General features: G+C 42.1%; 1 protein-coding gene across 9 annotated transcripts in view; it reads left to right on the top strand.

The window, feature by feature from the left end:
• sema4ba (sema domain, immunoglobulin domain (Ig), transmembrane domain (TM) and short cytoplasmic domain, (semaphorin) 4Ba) overlaps nt 1-13,999 on the top strand; it is a 476,044-nt gene that overhangs the window by 211,233 nt on the left and 250,812 nt on the right. Inside the window, exon 1 of one of the 9 annotated variants that reach the window (XM_060853317.1) lies at nt 4,992-5,062. The exons of 7 other annotated variants lie outside the window; for them this stretch is intronic. The gene's annotated coding sequence lies outside the window, so the exon portion shown is untranslated. Of the gene's footprint in view, nt 1-4,991; nt 5,063-5,240; nt 5,436-13,999 lie in introns of those variants that run through there. One more of the 9 variants, XM_060853314.1, reaches the window with a different exon arrangement.

The following is a 13,999-nucleotide window of genomic DNA, read 5'->3' as shown; positions in this document are numbered from 1 at the left end:
GGATTAAGGGTCACCGGAGTTAAAAGGATCGAGATTTTGGAAGGTGGCTTATATACTCAATGCAATCAGATGTTTAGGACTTGAAGAAGGTATACAATAGGGTTCCCCAACGTTAAAAACCAGGACCATTGGTTTTCTTGATAAAGTTAAAATCTAGACTGGGTGCGAAGGGCACAATTTCAACATGTGTGGACAACACAAACCTTAGTAGCATTCTAAAAGGGTGCAGGAACAGAGGAACCTAGAAATAAATGAACACAAATTATTGAAGGGGACAGGGCAGTTTCAGAAAGTGGTTAAAAAGGCAGAGTATCTGGGGTTCATCAATAAAGGTGAAGAACACAAAAGGAACAAATTTCAGTGAAATTTATCGAAACTCTGGTTCAGTTTCAATTTGAATATTGCGTCCAACTCTGACTCCACACTTTATAAAGGACATGGCAGTATTAGGGGTGCAGAAAGTACTCACAAAACTGGTTTCAGACAGGAAAGGCTCCAGTTCTGTGGATAGATGGGAGAAATTGAGGTTGCTTTTCATTGAGAAGCTTTAGAGATGATTTGACAGACATGTTATTGTAGAAAGTCATAGTTCAAGAGGAGTTAATGCTCCTGTCACATTATGCTCCACCCAGACACACAGCCTCTGGGTGGAGTAGATATATTCTGCACAGCTCCAAGGAGTCTTTAGTAATAACTAGCGACTTATTGCAAACAGTATCTACTGCTGTAAAACTGTCCTGTTAAGTAAACCAAATGCTTCTGCTGGCTAGACTCACTAGCAATCAGTTCTCCACCACTGATAATTAGACAGACCCTGGATTCAAGAGAAAGGATGATTGGTGACAGAGAATGATCCAAATCAGAATGCCACATGCTGGCAGTGGTGGTACCTGAGAATAATGTGACTGTATTTAAACCATGAGGAGTCTAGACGAAGTAGTTAGAGCGAAACTGTTCCCATTGGTTTACACATGTTAAGCTAAAGGATATAAGTTAAATGGCAAAGGAACCGAATGTGACATGAGGAAGATGTCTCTCACACAGCATGGAGTTAGGGTCAAGAGTGCATGGCTTGAGAGTGTGGCAGAGGTGGTGCCACTGGTAGTTTCCAAAAGGGATTGGATGATTATCTGAAGAAAACAAATGACAGTCTTTTCCCCATAACCCTTCATTTAGTATTGATTAAAAATCTACCTCAGCCTTGAATATACTTAATGACCCAGCCTCAGCAACTCTCTGCAGTAAAGAATTCTACAGATTCACTATCCTCTGAGAGAAGAAATTCCTCCTCTTCTCAGTATAAACGGGTGGAGGCTGGTACCTTTGCGACATTTAAAAGGCATCTGGATGGGAATATGAATAGGAAGGGTTTGGAGAGATATGGGCCGGGTGCTGGCAGGTGGGACTAGATTGGGTTGGGATACCTGATCAGCATGGACGAGTTGGACCAAAGGGTCTGTTTCCGTGCTGTACATCTCTATGACTCTATGAGTCTATGACAGATCTTTGGGGAAAGGACAAGAGAGTGGGACTAGTTGAGCTGTTTTTACAGAGATGCAACAGGCTGAAAAGTCTCCTTCTGTACTGCTCCCTTCCACATCATTCGTTGATTGTATAAAATGTGCCTGCAGTCTAATGTGGTTCCTACATAGGGAGGTGTTTGACCTCTGATTTAGAAAGGTGTGGGGTTAAGACTCTTTCCAAGATTTGATTATTAAATAGATCTAGATGCCAACTGTCAACCCCTCAGAAAATGGACAGGAAATGACATCACCACAAACCCCAGGAACCCCATCCAGGAGAAAGATATAAATAGAAAGCAGGAGACAACAGCTTCGCTTCACTTGGAGGTCACCACTGATGATGTTACCTAGCCAGGTAATGAAACGTCTGGATATCAAACCTACAGCTCAGCAAGCAAACCTACACCCTAAACCTCAACCTGAGCTACAAACCTTCACAAACCTTGCATTCTTAAATCAAGGCTGATATTCCAATGGTGCACAAAGGGTGAGCATTTTTAAAGGCGCTGATTTTCAAATGAACCATTAAACCAGGGTCTCTCTTTGCATTCTCATGCACTGTAAAGGATCTGACAGTGCTATTTGAAGAGCTTTTCCCAAACTCCTGGCAACAATTTATCATTAAAAGGACTGATCTGCTCCCTATCAGTTGCTGGCTTTCTGGGACTTGCTGTGCACAGATTGGCTGCTACATTTTGATGAACAGTGGCTACATTTGAAAAGCACTCAATTGGCTGGAAGGTGCCTTGGGACTCCCTAAGAATGTGAAAGGCGATCTATCAATGTGAACTTTGGTTCTTTCATCCATTTATTTGTCAAAGAACTTTCAGTGCTTGCATAATGATGTGAAAGCAGTGAGTTGAATAATCTATGAATGATCCATAATACACAGAAACACAGAAAACAGGGGCAGGAGGAGGCCATTCAGCCCTTCGAGCCTGCTCTGTCATTCAATATGCTCATGGCTGATCATCCACCTCTGTCCCCTGTTCCTGCTTTCTCCCTATACCCTGTGATCCCTTCAGTCCTAAGAACTATATCTAACCCCTTCTTGAAAATATTCAGTGTTTTGGCCTTAACTACTTTCTGTGGCAGAGAATTCCACAGGCTCGCCACTCTCTGGGTGACAAAATTTCTCCTTATCTCAGTCTTAAATGGCCTATCCCATACCTTTACACTGTGTGACCCCCTAGTACTGGACTCTCCAGTCATCAGAAAATTATTTCATGCATATACACTGTATAGTCCTGTTAGAATGTTCCAGATTTCTATGAGATCCCCCTTATTTTTCTAAACTCCATTGAATATACTCCTCACTGATCCAGTCTCTCTTCAGTCCTGCCATCCCAGCAATCAGGCTGGTAAACTTTCACTGCATTCTGTCCATTGCTAGAATATTCTTCTGCAGATAAGGAGACCAAAACTGCACACAGTACTCCAGATGTGGTCTCACCAAGGCCCTGCACAATTGCAGCAAGACATCCCTGCTCCTGTACTCAGATCCTCTCGGTATGGAAGCTACCATTTGCCTTCTTGACCACCTGCTGCACCTGTATACTTACGTTCAGTGTACAAGGGGACTCAGGTCCCACTGCAACCCCACCCACTTTCCCTATCCATCACTATTCAGATAATAACCTGCTTTCATGATTTTTCTACCAAAGTGAATAACCTCCCATTTATCCTCTTTATACTACATCTGCCATATACTTACCCTGTCACTCAATTTATCCAAATCACACTGGTGTATTTCTGCTACCTCCTCACAGTTCCCCGTCCTAGCCAGCATTTTGATTTCTGCAAAATTTGACATTTTGCATGGAAGTTCCCTCATCTAACTCATGATTATATATTGTAAATATATATTGAGGTCCGAAAATTGATCCCTGCAGTAACCCAGCGAACACTTCCTGTTCACTCAGTTAAAGAGCCATTTATTCCTACTCTTTGTTTCCTGTCTGCTAACCAATTCTCTTTCTATGTCAGTACACTACCCCAATACCAAGTGCTTTAATTTTACATGGTAATCTTTTGTGTGCAACCTCATCGAAAGCTTTCTAAAAGTCCAAGTAAAGCACACCCTCCGGCTCCCTTTTTCAACTCAAAAATTCTGGCAGATTGGTCAAACATGATTTCTCTGCTGTAAGTCCCAAGCTAGCTCTGTCTGATCTTGTCGCTATTTTCCACGTGCTGTGCCATTAAATTTTTGATAAATGGTAGCATTTTCCCCACTAATGTTATCAGGCTAACCATTTATAATTCCCTGTTTTCTCTCTACCTCCTTCTTTAAATAGTGAGGTTACATCAGCTACCCTCCAATTTATAGGAACCACTTCAGAGTCTGTAAAGTTTTGGAAGATGATCATCATTGTATTCACTAATTCTAGGGCTGCTTCCTAAGTATTCTGGAATGTAGATAATCAGGCCCAGTGCGACTTATCAGCCTTTCATCTCATCAATTTCCCCAATATCATTTCCCTACTCATTTCCTTCCATTCCTCCCTTTTACATTCTGAGGAAGAGTCACTGGACCCGAAACGTGACCTCTGATTTCTCTCCAGTGATGCAGCCAGACCTGCTGAGCTTTTCCAGCAATTTCTGTTTTTGTTTCTGATTTGCAGCGTACGCAGTTCTTTCAGTTTTTATTATGTATTTAGTTGGTCTGCCATCCCTGTGTTTCCCATTCTAGTTGATATGTGAACATAATTGCAGTTGAGCTGGGCACAATGTTCATATTTGATACAGTTTTCTACCAAAGTTGTTCATTTCTAATATTTGTTGGAGAAACCAACTAATATTGCATCAGCTCCACTCTGTTCGTGAGGACGTAATTACACAAGGCTTTTCAATGGAAGGTTACTGCAAGCCCGGGATACGTCCACTAATTGTCTGAGAGGTGTAAATGTGAAAGGAAAGTGTATCTTTCAGAATATCAAGCTTAATGCATTCAGTAATTGACATCAGGCTGTGTAATGCCGATACCTTAATGGTCTATGGTTTATGGCAGTAGCATTAGACCACCGACTGTAGCATTATTTAACGAGGGATTGATTTCAAGATTGCAGACAAGGTTTTAAGATTTATTGTATTGCTAGGAAGCACCAAGAGAAAAATACATGTTAGCCAACCTGAGTGAGAGATCCTGATGTTTAAAACAGCCCTGATGATGAATTGCAAGATTCATTGTTTTATACCTTGCAAATGCATTCAGTACTGTGTAAATGAATTAAGAGCTCACTGATGGAAGGAATAATATCGAGCGAATATGTGTGTGCATTTGTGTTTTGCGAAGACATTAAATAAAATTGTCCTTGCAGCAAGGATCGTAGTGTCAGAGCATCTGTAATTTCCAATAGCACCAGACCCATTAATGTTCCTCTGGGATTCACCAATGGAAAACCGCTGGCAGACTATAAAGCAAGACCCCCAGTCAGTAATTTCCTCTGTGCCTGGGTACACCCCTTTCTCAGTCCTTGCTCTTAGTGGCGGCTCGTATTCATCAGACAGTTCAAGCTCAGCTCCAGCCCCGCCAGCTTTCGGTAAGAGTGCCTCCCTGAACTGTCCGCTGTGACCGGGAATGTTGTCGGTGTTAAAACGGGCTTGAGTGTTGGTTCATTGTCAAGGCTCAGACAGATCAGGCTTTGCTGGAACCTTTTTGGGTACCATGGCGATAGATTGGATCACCTACTGTTGTAGTAAGGTGCCGTAACCATGGTGAGAGCAGGATTCCAGCAACTGCTAACGATTGATGAGCAGGCTTTCTGTCATCCTGTCAGCATGTGGATATGATCAGGCTGCTTTCATTAATAACCCACTATTATACGGTATGGGTGTGCAACTGCTCCAAGTGAAGTTGGATAACACTGATGCACAACCCCTGTTAGAACTGCGGTGGAAAACCGCCCGTTAAATGTAAGTACCCCGAACTGCTAAATTTGCAAGTCTGAGAGGAAAATCAGCTGTGTGTTTTTATCTTCTTTCTCTCATTCCACAGAATTTTGATTTCAGGAAAAGAAAACCCAAACTCCGGCATTTTCTTTTGCTCGTCGTTGTGACCAATTGTCGGATATTTTCAAAGAAATCATTGTTCTGTAGTGCCTTGTTTTCCCAATTTGATTTGTAAGACCAACTAGAAACCACAGCCAGTTCTTCAGACTGGCCAGACAGTGGCGTCAGTGTGGCTGTAACAAGAGAACTTAAGACTGCGATGTACTGAGGCAATTTGTCTCTCATCCTCTTCCTTGTTTTCATTTTGCCCTGATTGTGTTACCCCGACTTAAGCTTAAAATATATTAGCGGAAGTGAAAGGGCAGGTTTTTTTGTCCTCTCTGTCCTCAAACTAATAGCGTGTTTTCAGGCATTGAGCTTGGGTGCATTTAAGAACAAGATAGGTCAGTATGTAAGGGAGGAAGGAATTGGAGATACTTAACAGATTAGATGAGATAAAGGAGGAGAGATCATGTGGAGCATAAAAATGAACAATGAATTGGGCTGAAGCACCTTAAGTTTCATGCTACAAATTCTTTGTACCATGTTTTGAAAATATCTGTTATATTTTCAGCCACACGGATTAGTTTACATTGAGATCATAGCTCGAATGTTTACTCGTTTGTGGGATAAGCTGTACTAGTTTAAAATCATTGATGAAAATGTGTAAAACAATACATGATTCAGCCATTCCACGCCAACTGTTATGTCACCATAATCTTACCAGACCATAGAGCTGTTCTCTCATTAGGCAGAGATGATTGGTGGTGATTTAACCTGAGGGCCAGTGTAGCTCAGGCAAGGTTGAGGAGGAGAGTCCTTCATGGTAATCTCAGCCAGTGATGAGAATTGAACCTACCCCACTAGCATCACATTGCTTCAATATCAGCAACTGAGCTAACCCAATCCCCTGGTTGTTATTAGTGAGCTTGGAGCTACGGATAGTTTAGGACACAGAATGCCTTGAATAATCACGACTTGTGACAGGAGTGAAAACTCCAGTGTTAATTACCTGTTGTGAATTGAATCACTGACAGTTGAGGTTGACCAACCTGCATCATGCATTAAAATAAATTGTGCAACGAACTATTGGAACCAAGTTCATAAACTATTTCCTCATGTCGGTTATTAAATTAGTTTGATACTCACACAGATTAAGTGGCACAGAGCAGTTCTATGAATTCAACTTGATTAAACAGTCAATTGCATTAAAGTAAAAATTGCTGGAGATACTCAGCAATTCTGGCAGCATCTGTGCAGAAAGAGACAGGGTTAATGTTTCAAATCCAAAATGACTCTGCTTTGTCTTTGTGTGCAGTTGGTAATGACCATTCATTAAAAACTCATTGCTTAAAGCAAGGGGATTTTCAGAGATGGAAGAGAGCCAACTCAAGAAAGAAACAATAAAAGAGGAAATTAAAAAATAAAATTCAGTTTGGATAATTGAATTACTGGATGAGTCAAGGTAGCTGTGAATTTTCCACACCGTGCTGTTATGAAAATATAAAGAGATATGAGACAGAATTGGATTTTCTTTCACGCATAGGGACAAAAATTTGAAATAGCAACAAAATTAATTTCCAAAATCAGAGCAAATAAGAGTAGCAAATCTGTGCTGAGGAAAGAATGTTTTATTACAACTTAGACCTCACTAAAGAGCAGACAAAAGACAGACCCCACTAATAGATTTTATAGGCTTTGAAGACACATTTTGAAGCATATCAATGTCACTTATAAATGATATCTGTTCATAATCAGATATCAAAGAAAGAGGAAAATATTAATCAGTACATGATACCTAGCTAAATTCTGTGCTTTTAGCCAACTGAAAAATAATTTCATTGGAAATATGCTTGTCATAGATATAAAGAATTCTGTCATGAGAGCACATCAGCTGAGAGAAGGGAAAAGCTACCGGCATATGCAGAGGTTCTGAGATTATCAGTCACAAATTTGACTGAGTTTTTTGAGGAAGTAACAAAGAGAATTGATGAGGGCAGAGCAGTAGATGTGATCTATATGGACTTCAATAAAGCATTCGACAAGGTTCCCCATGGGAGACTGGCAAGGTTAGATCTCACGGAATACAGGGAGAACTAGCCAGTTGGATACAGAACTGGCTCAAAGGTAGAAGACAGATGGTGGTGGTGGAGGGTTGTTTTTCAGACTGGAGGCCTGTGACCAGTGGAGTGCCACAAGGATCGATGCTGGGCCCTCTACTTTTTGTCATTTACACAAATGATTTGGATGCGAGCACAAAAGATATAGTTAGTAAGTTTGCAGATGACACCAAAATTGGAGGTGTAGTGGACAACGAAGAGGGTTACCTCAGATTGCAACAGGATCTGGACCAGATGGGCCAATGGGCTGAGAAGTGGCAGATGGAGTTTAATTCAGATAAATGCGAGATGCTGCATTTTCGGAAAACAAATCTTAGCAGGACATATACACTTAATGGTAAGGTCCTAGGGAGTGTTGCTGAACAAAGAGACCTTGGAGTGCAGGCTCATAGCTCCTTGAAAGTGGAGTCACAGGTAGATAGGATAGTGAAGGAGGCATTTGGTATGCTTTCCTTTATTGGTCAAGAGTATCGAGTACAGGAGTTGGGAGGTCATGTTGCGGCTGTACAGGACATAGGTTAGGTCACTGTTGGAATATTGCATGCAATTCTGATCTCCTTCCTATCGGAAAGTCATTGTGAAACTTGAAAGGGTTCGGACAAGATTTACAAGGACGTTGCCAGGGTTGGAGGATTTGAGCTATAGGGAGAGGCTGAACAGGCTGGGGCTGTTTTCCCTGGAGCTTCGGAGGCTGAGGGATGTCTTTATAGAGGTTTACAAAATTATGAGGGGCATGGATAGGATAAATAGACAAAGTCTTTTCCCTGGGGTTGGGGAGTCCAGAACTAGAGGGCATAGGTTTAGGATGAGAGGGAAAAAATTTAAAAGAGACATAAGGGGTAACTTTTTCACACAGAAGGTGGTAGGGGTATGGAGTGAGCTGCCAGAGGATGTGGTGGAGGCTGGTACAATTGCAACATTTAAAAGGCATTTGGATGGATATATGAATAGGAAGGGCTTGGAGGGATATGGGCCAGGTGCTGGCAGGTGGGACTAGATTGGGTTGGGATATCTGGTCAGCATGGACGGGTTGGACCGAAGGGTCTGTTTCCATGCTGTACATCTCTATGACTCTATAAGTGTCATTGCAGGTTAACTACAAAGTAGCAAAATAAGTCTATATAGGCAACTGCTGGAGAAATATTAACTCTCTCTGGGGCCGCACGGTGGCTCACTGCACCAGGTCCCAGATTCGATTCCAGCCTCGGGTGACTGTCTGTGTGGACATTCTCCCCATGTCTGCATGGGTTTCCTCTGGATGCTCCGGTTTCCTCCTACAGTCCAAAGATGTGCAGGGAAGGTGAATTGGCCATGCTAAATAGCCCATAGTGTTAGGTGCGTTAGTCAGAGGTGAAATAGGTCTGGGTGGGTTGCTCTTCGGAGGGTCGGTGTGGACTGGTTGGGCTGAAGGGCCTGTTTCCACACTGTAGGGAATCTAATCTAATCAACTGATGATTCTATGAATCACGTTACACCATGAAACAGGCTGCCTTAGTCAGATTTAAAAGTGATTAATGGATTGTGGTTGTTAGAATGATCATTGCAGAAGGAGAGCAGGAAGTGTTAAATAGTTACTGATGCTTGGTGCAAAAGCTTGTTGACGTTGCAGATCCATGCAAAGTCACTCAAGATAGTGACCTGAGAATGAAAGTCCGCAGAGATAAGGTTGGGTGAGGTGCTGGAATGATACTCCTCTCTAGAAGCTGAGAGCCCAATTCAATAGGAAGAACGAAGATCTAGAATACCACCTTAAACAAAATCCACTCAGCTCTGCTGAAGCAAGTCTGAAACTTCAACTTGTAACCCTAAATTAACAGATTTTCAGTGTCTTAAGGCCATTAAGCCATTGACTGTCGAAGAGACCAGTAAAGATTACAGTGTAGTTTTTGCAGGTTGTGGATATCTTCCTGGTTTTATTATGTTAAAGTACTGTAGATGAGAGAGTGAGACCAGCTCAATATCTGCTGAGGAGCCTTCTTACCTGGACTTCAGTTCCAGTCTGAAAGACAAGATGGGAGAGCTGGAAAAGAGGCAGTAATCTTAGAGAGTGGATAAGCAGCATGGTCGCATTGGAAAAAAAACTGGGAAAACTGCGAGTTATATTGATGGATTTCAATCTCTCTCTGAAGAGGTGTCACTACCCCATGCCAGCATCTAAAGAAAAACGCCTTATTGTCTTTGATGTCAAGGACGGTTACTGGCAGTTTCAGACGAAAGCAGCAGTTTTCTAACAACAATCTACACAAGATGCAGATGGTTGCCCCTGATGACTGCTGGAGACAGAGTGGGATAGTGAGTGCTCTTCCCAAAGTTGAAGTCATTCTGGATCCTAAAGCTATGGAGACACAAAAAAAGGAGCCAACACAGACTACGATCAGAACCTAATGCAACAGGTAGAGAGAAGTAACTAGGGAAACTTGAATCTGAATCTGAACAAGAGAAAGATGTAATTGTGGATGACAGAATTCAAGTATTTAGATCACGTTGTGACAGCAAAAGGACTGTACATCAATCCTGACAAGATGATAGCTGTACCGGAGATGTAGTGACCAACTGTGCAAAGCCGTGCAACTATTTGTTGCATTCATGAACAATTTAGCAAAATTCTTGACTGATTTAGCATCAGAATGTGGACCTCTGTGTAAGTACTGCGAAGGGTGTGGAGAGGAAGTGGAGCACAGAATAAGAAACAACTATCACTCCAGTCAAACTAATGGATGATGATTATACCAGTGAGTGCTACAATGTCAATGCTACATTTTACCAACAAAACAGGACATGGAGTCATCCTTACGTAGCAAGGGTAATCAGTCACATTTGCACCCTGGGCATCAACCTACATTGAATGATGCTGTTTCAATAAGTAAGGAAAGCTGTCGATTGTCTTTCCTTATGAGCATGTCAACCAATTGTTATTTGACAAAGAGAAAGCCAATTCAAAACATGTTCCTCAAATTGTTTCAGGTTGCTCAAAAGCAAAGAGTATTGCCTTAGTTGCAAAGATGTAATCTGCACGTGACATATAAGCAAAGGAAACAGATGTAGATTGTCGATATGCTGTCAAGAGTAGCACTGCCTATCAAGACAGTTGATGGAGCTAAGGCAGAAAGTTACCTTTTCCAGATTCAGTGGGAGGAAACAGCTCAAATTCTCCAGAGGTCATCAACCCTACAGAGTCCAAAAGACAAATGTCTTGTTTAAGTCAAGTGAACTATGCAAGAAGGTATGACCTCCCAAATGCTACAGGAAATAATGATGAGAGGGTAGCCTGAAAACATCAAGGTCACTCCTGTTGCTGTAGGAGAGTATTGGCCTGACAGAGACAATTATCTACGATGGCATCTTGTAAAATGACAAGAGAGTCATTCTTACAAAGGAGATGCGAAAAGAGATGCAGAACCCCTTTTATACAAGATATCAAGGAATTGAGTCAAGTCTGAGGAAAGCAAGAATCTGAGTAAGAAGATTAAGCCCCCATCACAGAGTTCCACTGTTCCCAAGCAACAAAAAAGATCAGCAGCAACAGTTACCGTGACAACAGCACTCATCACAGAATGATATGCCCCAGAGGAGGAATATCACCCTAGGATCAAGCAAATGCCAAAAGAGTAGCCAACAACAATTAACATGCAAACTATCTGTAGACTTGCCCAATTAAAGACAATGGATGCAAAGTACGTGTAGAGACTGACAAAAGTGGGACTGACCAGAGTTAACACAATAAGACCATAAGGTAGAAGAGCAGGATTAGGCTATTTGGCCCATCAAGTCTGCTCCGCCATTTGATCATGGCTGATATCTTTCTCAACCCTATTCTCCAGTCTTTTCTCTGAAACCCTTGATCACCTTACTAACCAAGAAAAAGCTAAACACATTGTCGGCAAAATAAAGTCATGAATCACGTAAGTTACATAACTTTTTATTAATGAATGATTATTTTCTTTGTGACCATATGTTGAATAACTTGCAGAACATGTAACAGCAAATGATCGTGCATGCAGTGTTTTGTGTTTTTTTTCAAACAAATACAGTCATGTCGTTAGTATACTAGCTGACTTGCTGAAGTAGTGTGATGTTTGCGTCTGCTGAAACACACCACTTGAAACACTTACGGTGGACATTTGCTCAGTGTTTTACTTGAGTTTTTTTTAGATTAGATTCCTTACAGTATGGAAACGGGCCTAACAAGTCAACACCAACCCTCTGAAGAGTAACGCACCCAGACCCTTTCCCCTACCCTATCTTTACACCTGACTAATGCACCTAACATTATGGGCAATTTAGCATGGCCAATTCACCTAACCTGCGTAACTTTGGACTGTGGGAGGAAACTCACACAGACAGGGGGAGAATGTGCAAACTCCACAGAGACAGTCCCTGAGGTGGGAATCGAACCTGGGTCCCTGGATCCGTGAGGCAGCAGAGCTAACCACTGAGCCACTGTGCCAAACAAGTCTTGGCAGAAACATCGAAGCAAGTACCTGCATGGATCTTTGGACCTGAGCATTGTGGAAGCAGAGAAAAAGAAAATGTTGAAGAGAAAGAATAAGAAGGAGCAGTGCTCCCAGGGAGCATTGGTGGAGTAACTGTGGACCTGAATCCTTGTTTAATCATTCAATAATGAGATGAAGCTGACTTTGACCAGGCCAGCATTAATTGCCCATTGCTGATTGCCCGTGATAGGGCAATGGTCGGCCCTTCTTCTTGAAACTCCGCAGTCTGTGTAGCCAAAATGCTACCGTTTCTCTGTTAAGTGGAGAGTTCTAATATTTGTATCCATGAACGAACAGAGTGATATATGTCCAAGTCTGGTTGTGTGTGTGTGTCTGTGTGTGTGTCTGTGTGTGTGTCGACAGTTCTTGATACAATTGGTCTCTGCACCCACCCTTTTTTTAACTGATCTCCTTGAGTGACAGCAGCAGAGCAGCTGGTGTGGTGTAGTGGCTTCGACAGACTGACTCAGGCAGGATGTTGCTGTGGGTTTAATTAAAATTTAATTCATTTTGCCCTTGAGTTCCTCAGTGGGTGCGTCTGTGTCTGAATTCCCTCATCGAATAGGGAAATGGTGAATGTCATGTAGTTCTTGAAATTTAGAAGTGTGCTCCCAGCTGGGGCTGATTGTATTGTCGGATGTTAAGTTGGAGATAGCGCAAATTACAAGCCCAAATGCTTCTCTCAGTTAGGAGCTTAATAATTTGAGAAGTTTTTTTCTGGAAGGTATAATCAGTTTATTCTTTCAGCTGAACAATAGAGGATTAGTGCCACACATTTATTGTATAACCTGTATAAGTTTCATTCACCAGGAACATTTTGTCACAGAGGTTTGAGATCTGACATTCTCGGGGTTAGAGAATTGGGACAATACAGTGCTGCAGTCCCAACTTGGCTACATATGCTTCCTATGAATACATCTTCCCCACTGGCAGACTAGATTGCAGAGATACCTTGGCTGTCACAAGTCTCAGGGGGTGAAGTGATGTCTCACTGTCTGTTCACTGTTCATTCTGATTCTGAAGCAATTGTGGAGCCCTCTGTCCACTTCAGATTCTCTCAACAATCTTCAACGATATTAAGACTTGTTACTATATCTGGATTTTAACCATTCTCGCCCAATGAGAATGGAGCATGGAAGGGTTTTCATTAGTTCAGGGTGGTTTACGCATCTCAAAGTATTTTCAGTCCCACACACAAGATTTCAGGATAAAATAAGAGATTTGCATTTATATATCACCTTTAATATCCTCATGATATCTCAAAGATACAGCCAATGGAGCTTTGACGATGTGCCATTGCTGTTATAATGCCAGAAAAAAGTCAGAAATCACACAACACAAGGTTAGTCTAACAGGTTTATTTGAAATCACAGGCTGTTGGAGCATAGCCCCTTTGTCAGGTAAAGTGAAAGGGAAGCACACAGAAAATAGAATTTATGGACGGTGAGATCAAAAGATTATACAAATGGTGTGGGTGGACTGTCGAATAATATGTCTCTACAGGTGACCAAGGGTGTTAGACAGTGTGAGTAAATTATCAACAGCTGAATAACAAGCAAAGGGCTGATCTATAATCTGATTAAACGAGGCGGAGAGATAATTACAAGAAGCTTAAAAATAACTTGGTGCTGGAGACAAACCAAATGACTGGAATAAGATGGAACAAAATCAGAAGTTGCTGGAAAAGCCCAGCAGGTCTGGCAGCATCTGTGAAGACAAACCAGAGAAAGGGTCACCAGCCCTGAAACGTTAACTCTGATTTATCTTCACAGATGCCACCAGACCTGCTGAGCTCCCCCCCACACCAACCCCACTATCTCCCCCTGCCCCTCCCCCCCCACCATCTCCTCCCCCCATCTCTACCCTTGCCCCTGAA

The sequence above is a fragment of the Hemiscyllium ocellatum genome, chromosome 39 (assembly GCF_020745735.1).
Source record: "Hemiscyllium ocellatum isolate sHemOce1 chromosome 39, sHemOce1.pat.X.cur, whole genome shotgun sequence".
Classification (NCBI taxonomy): domain Eukaryota; kingdom Metazoa; phylum Chordata; class Chondrichthyes; order Orectolobiformes; family Hemiscylliidae; genus Hemiscyllium; species Hemiscyllium ocellatum.
The sequence above is the reverse complement of the archived record's forward strand: the minus strand, read 5'-3'. Positions and strand labels throughout refer to the sequence as shown.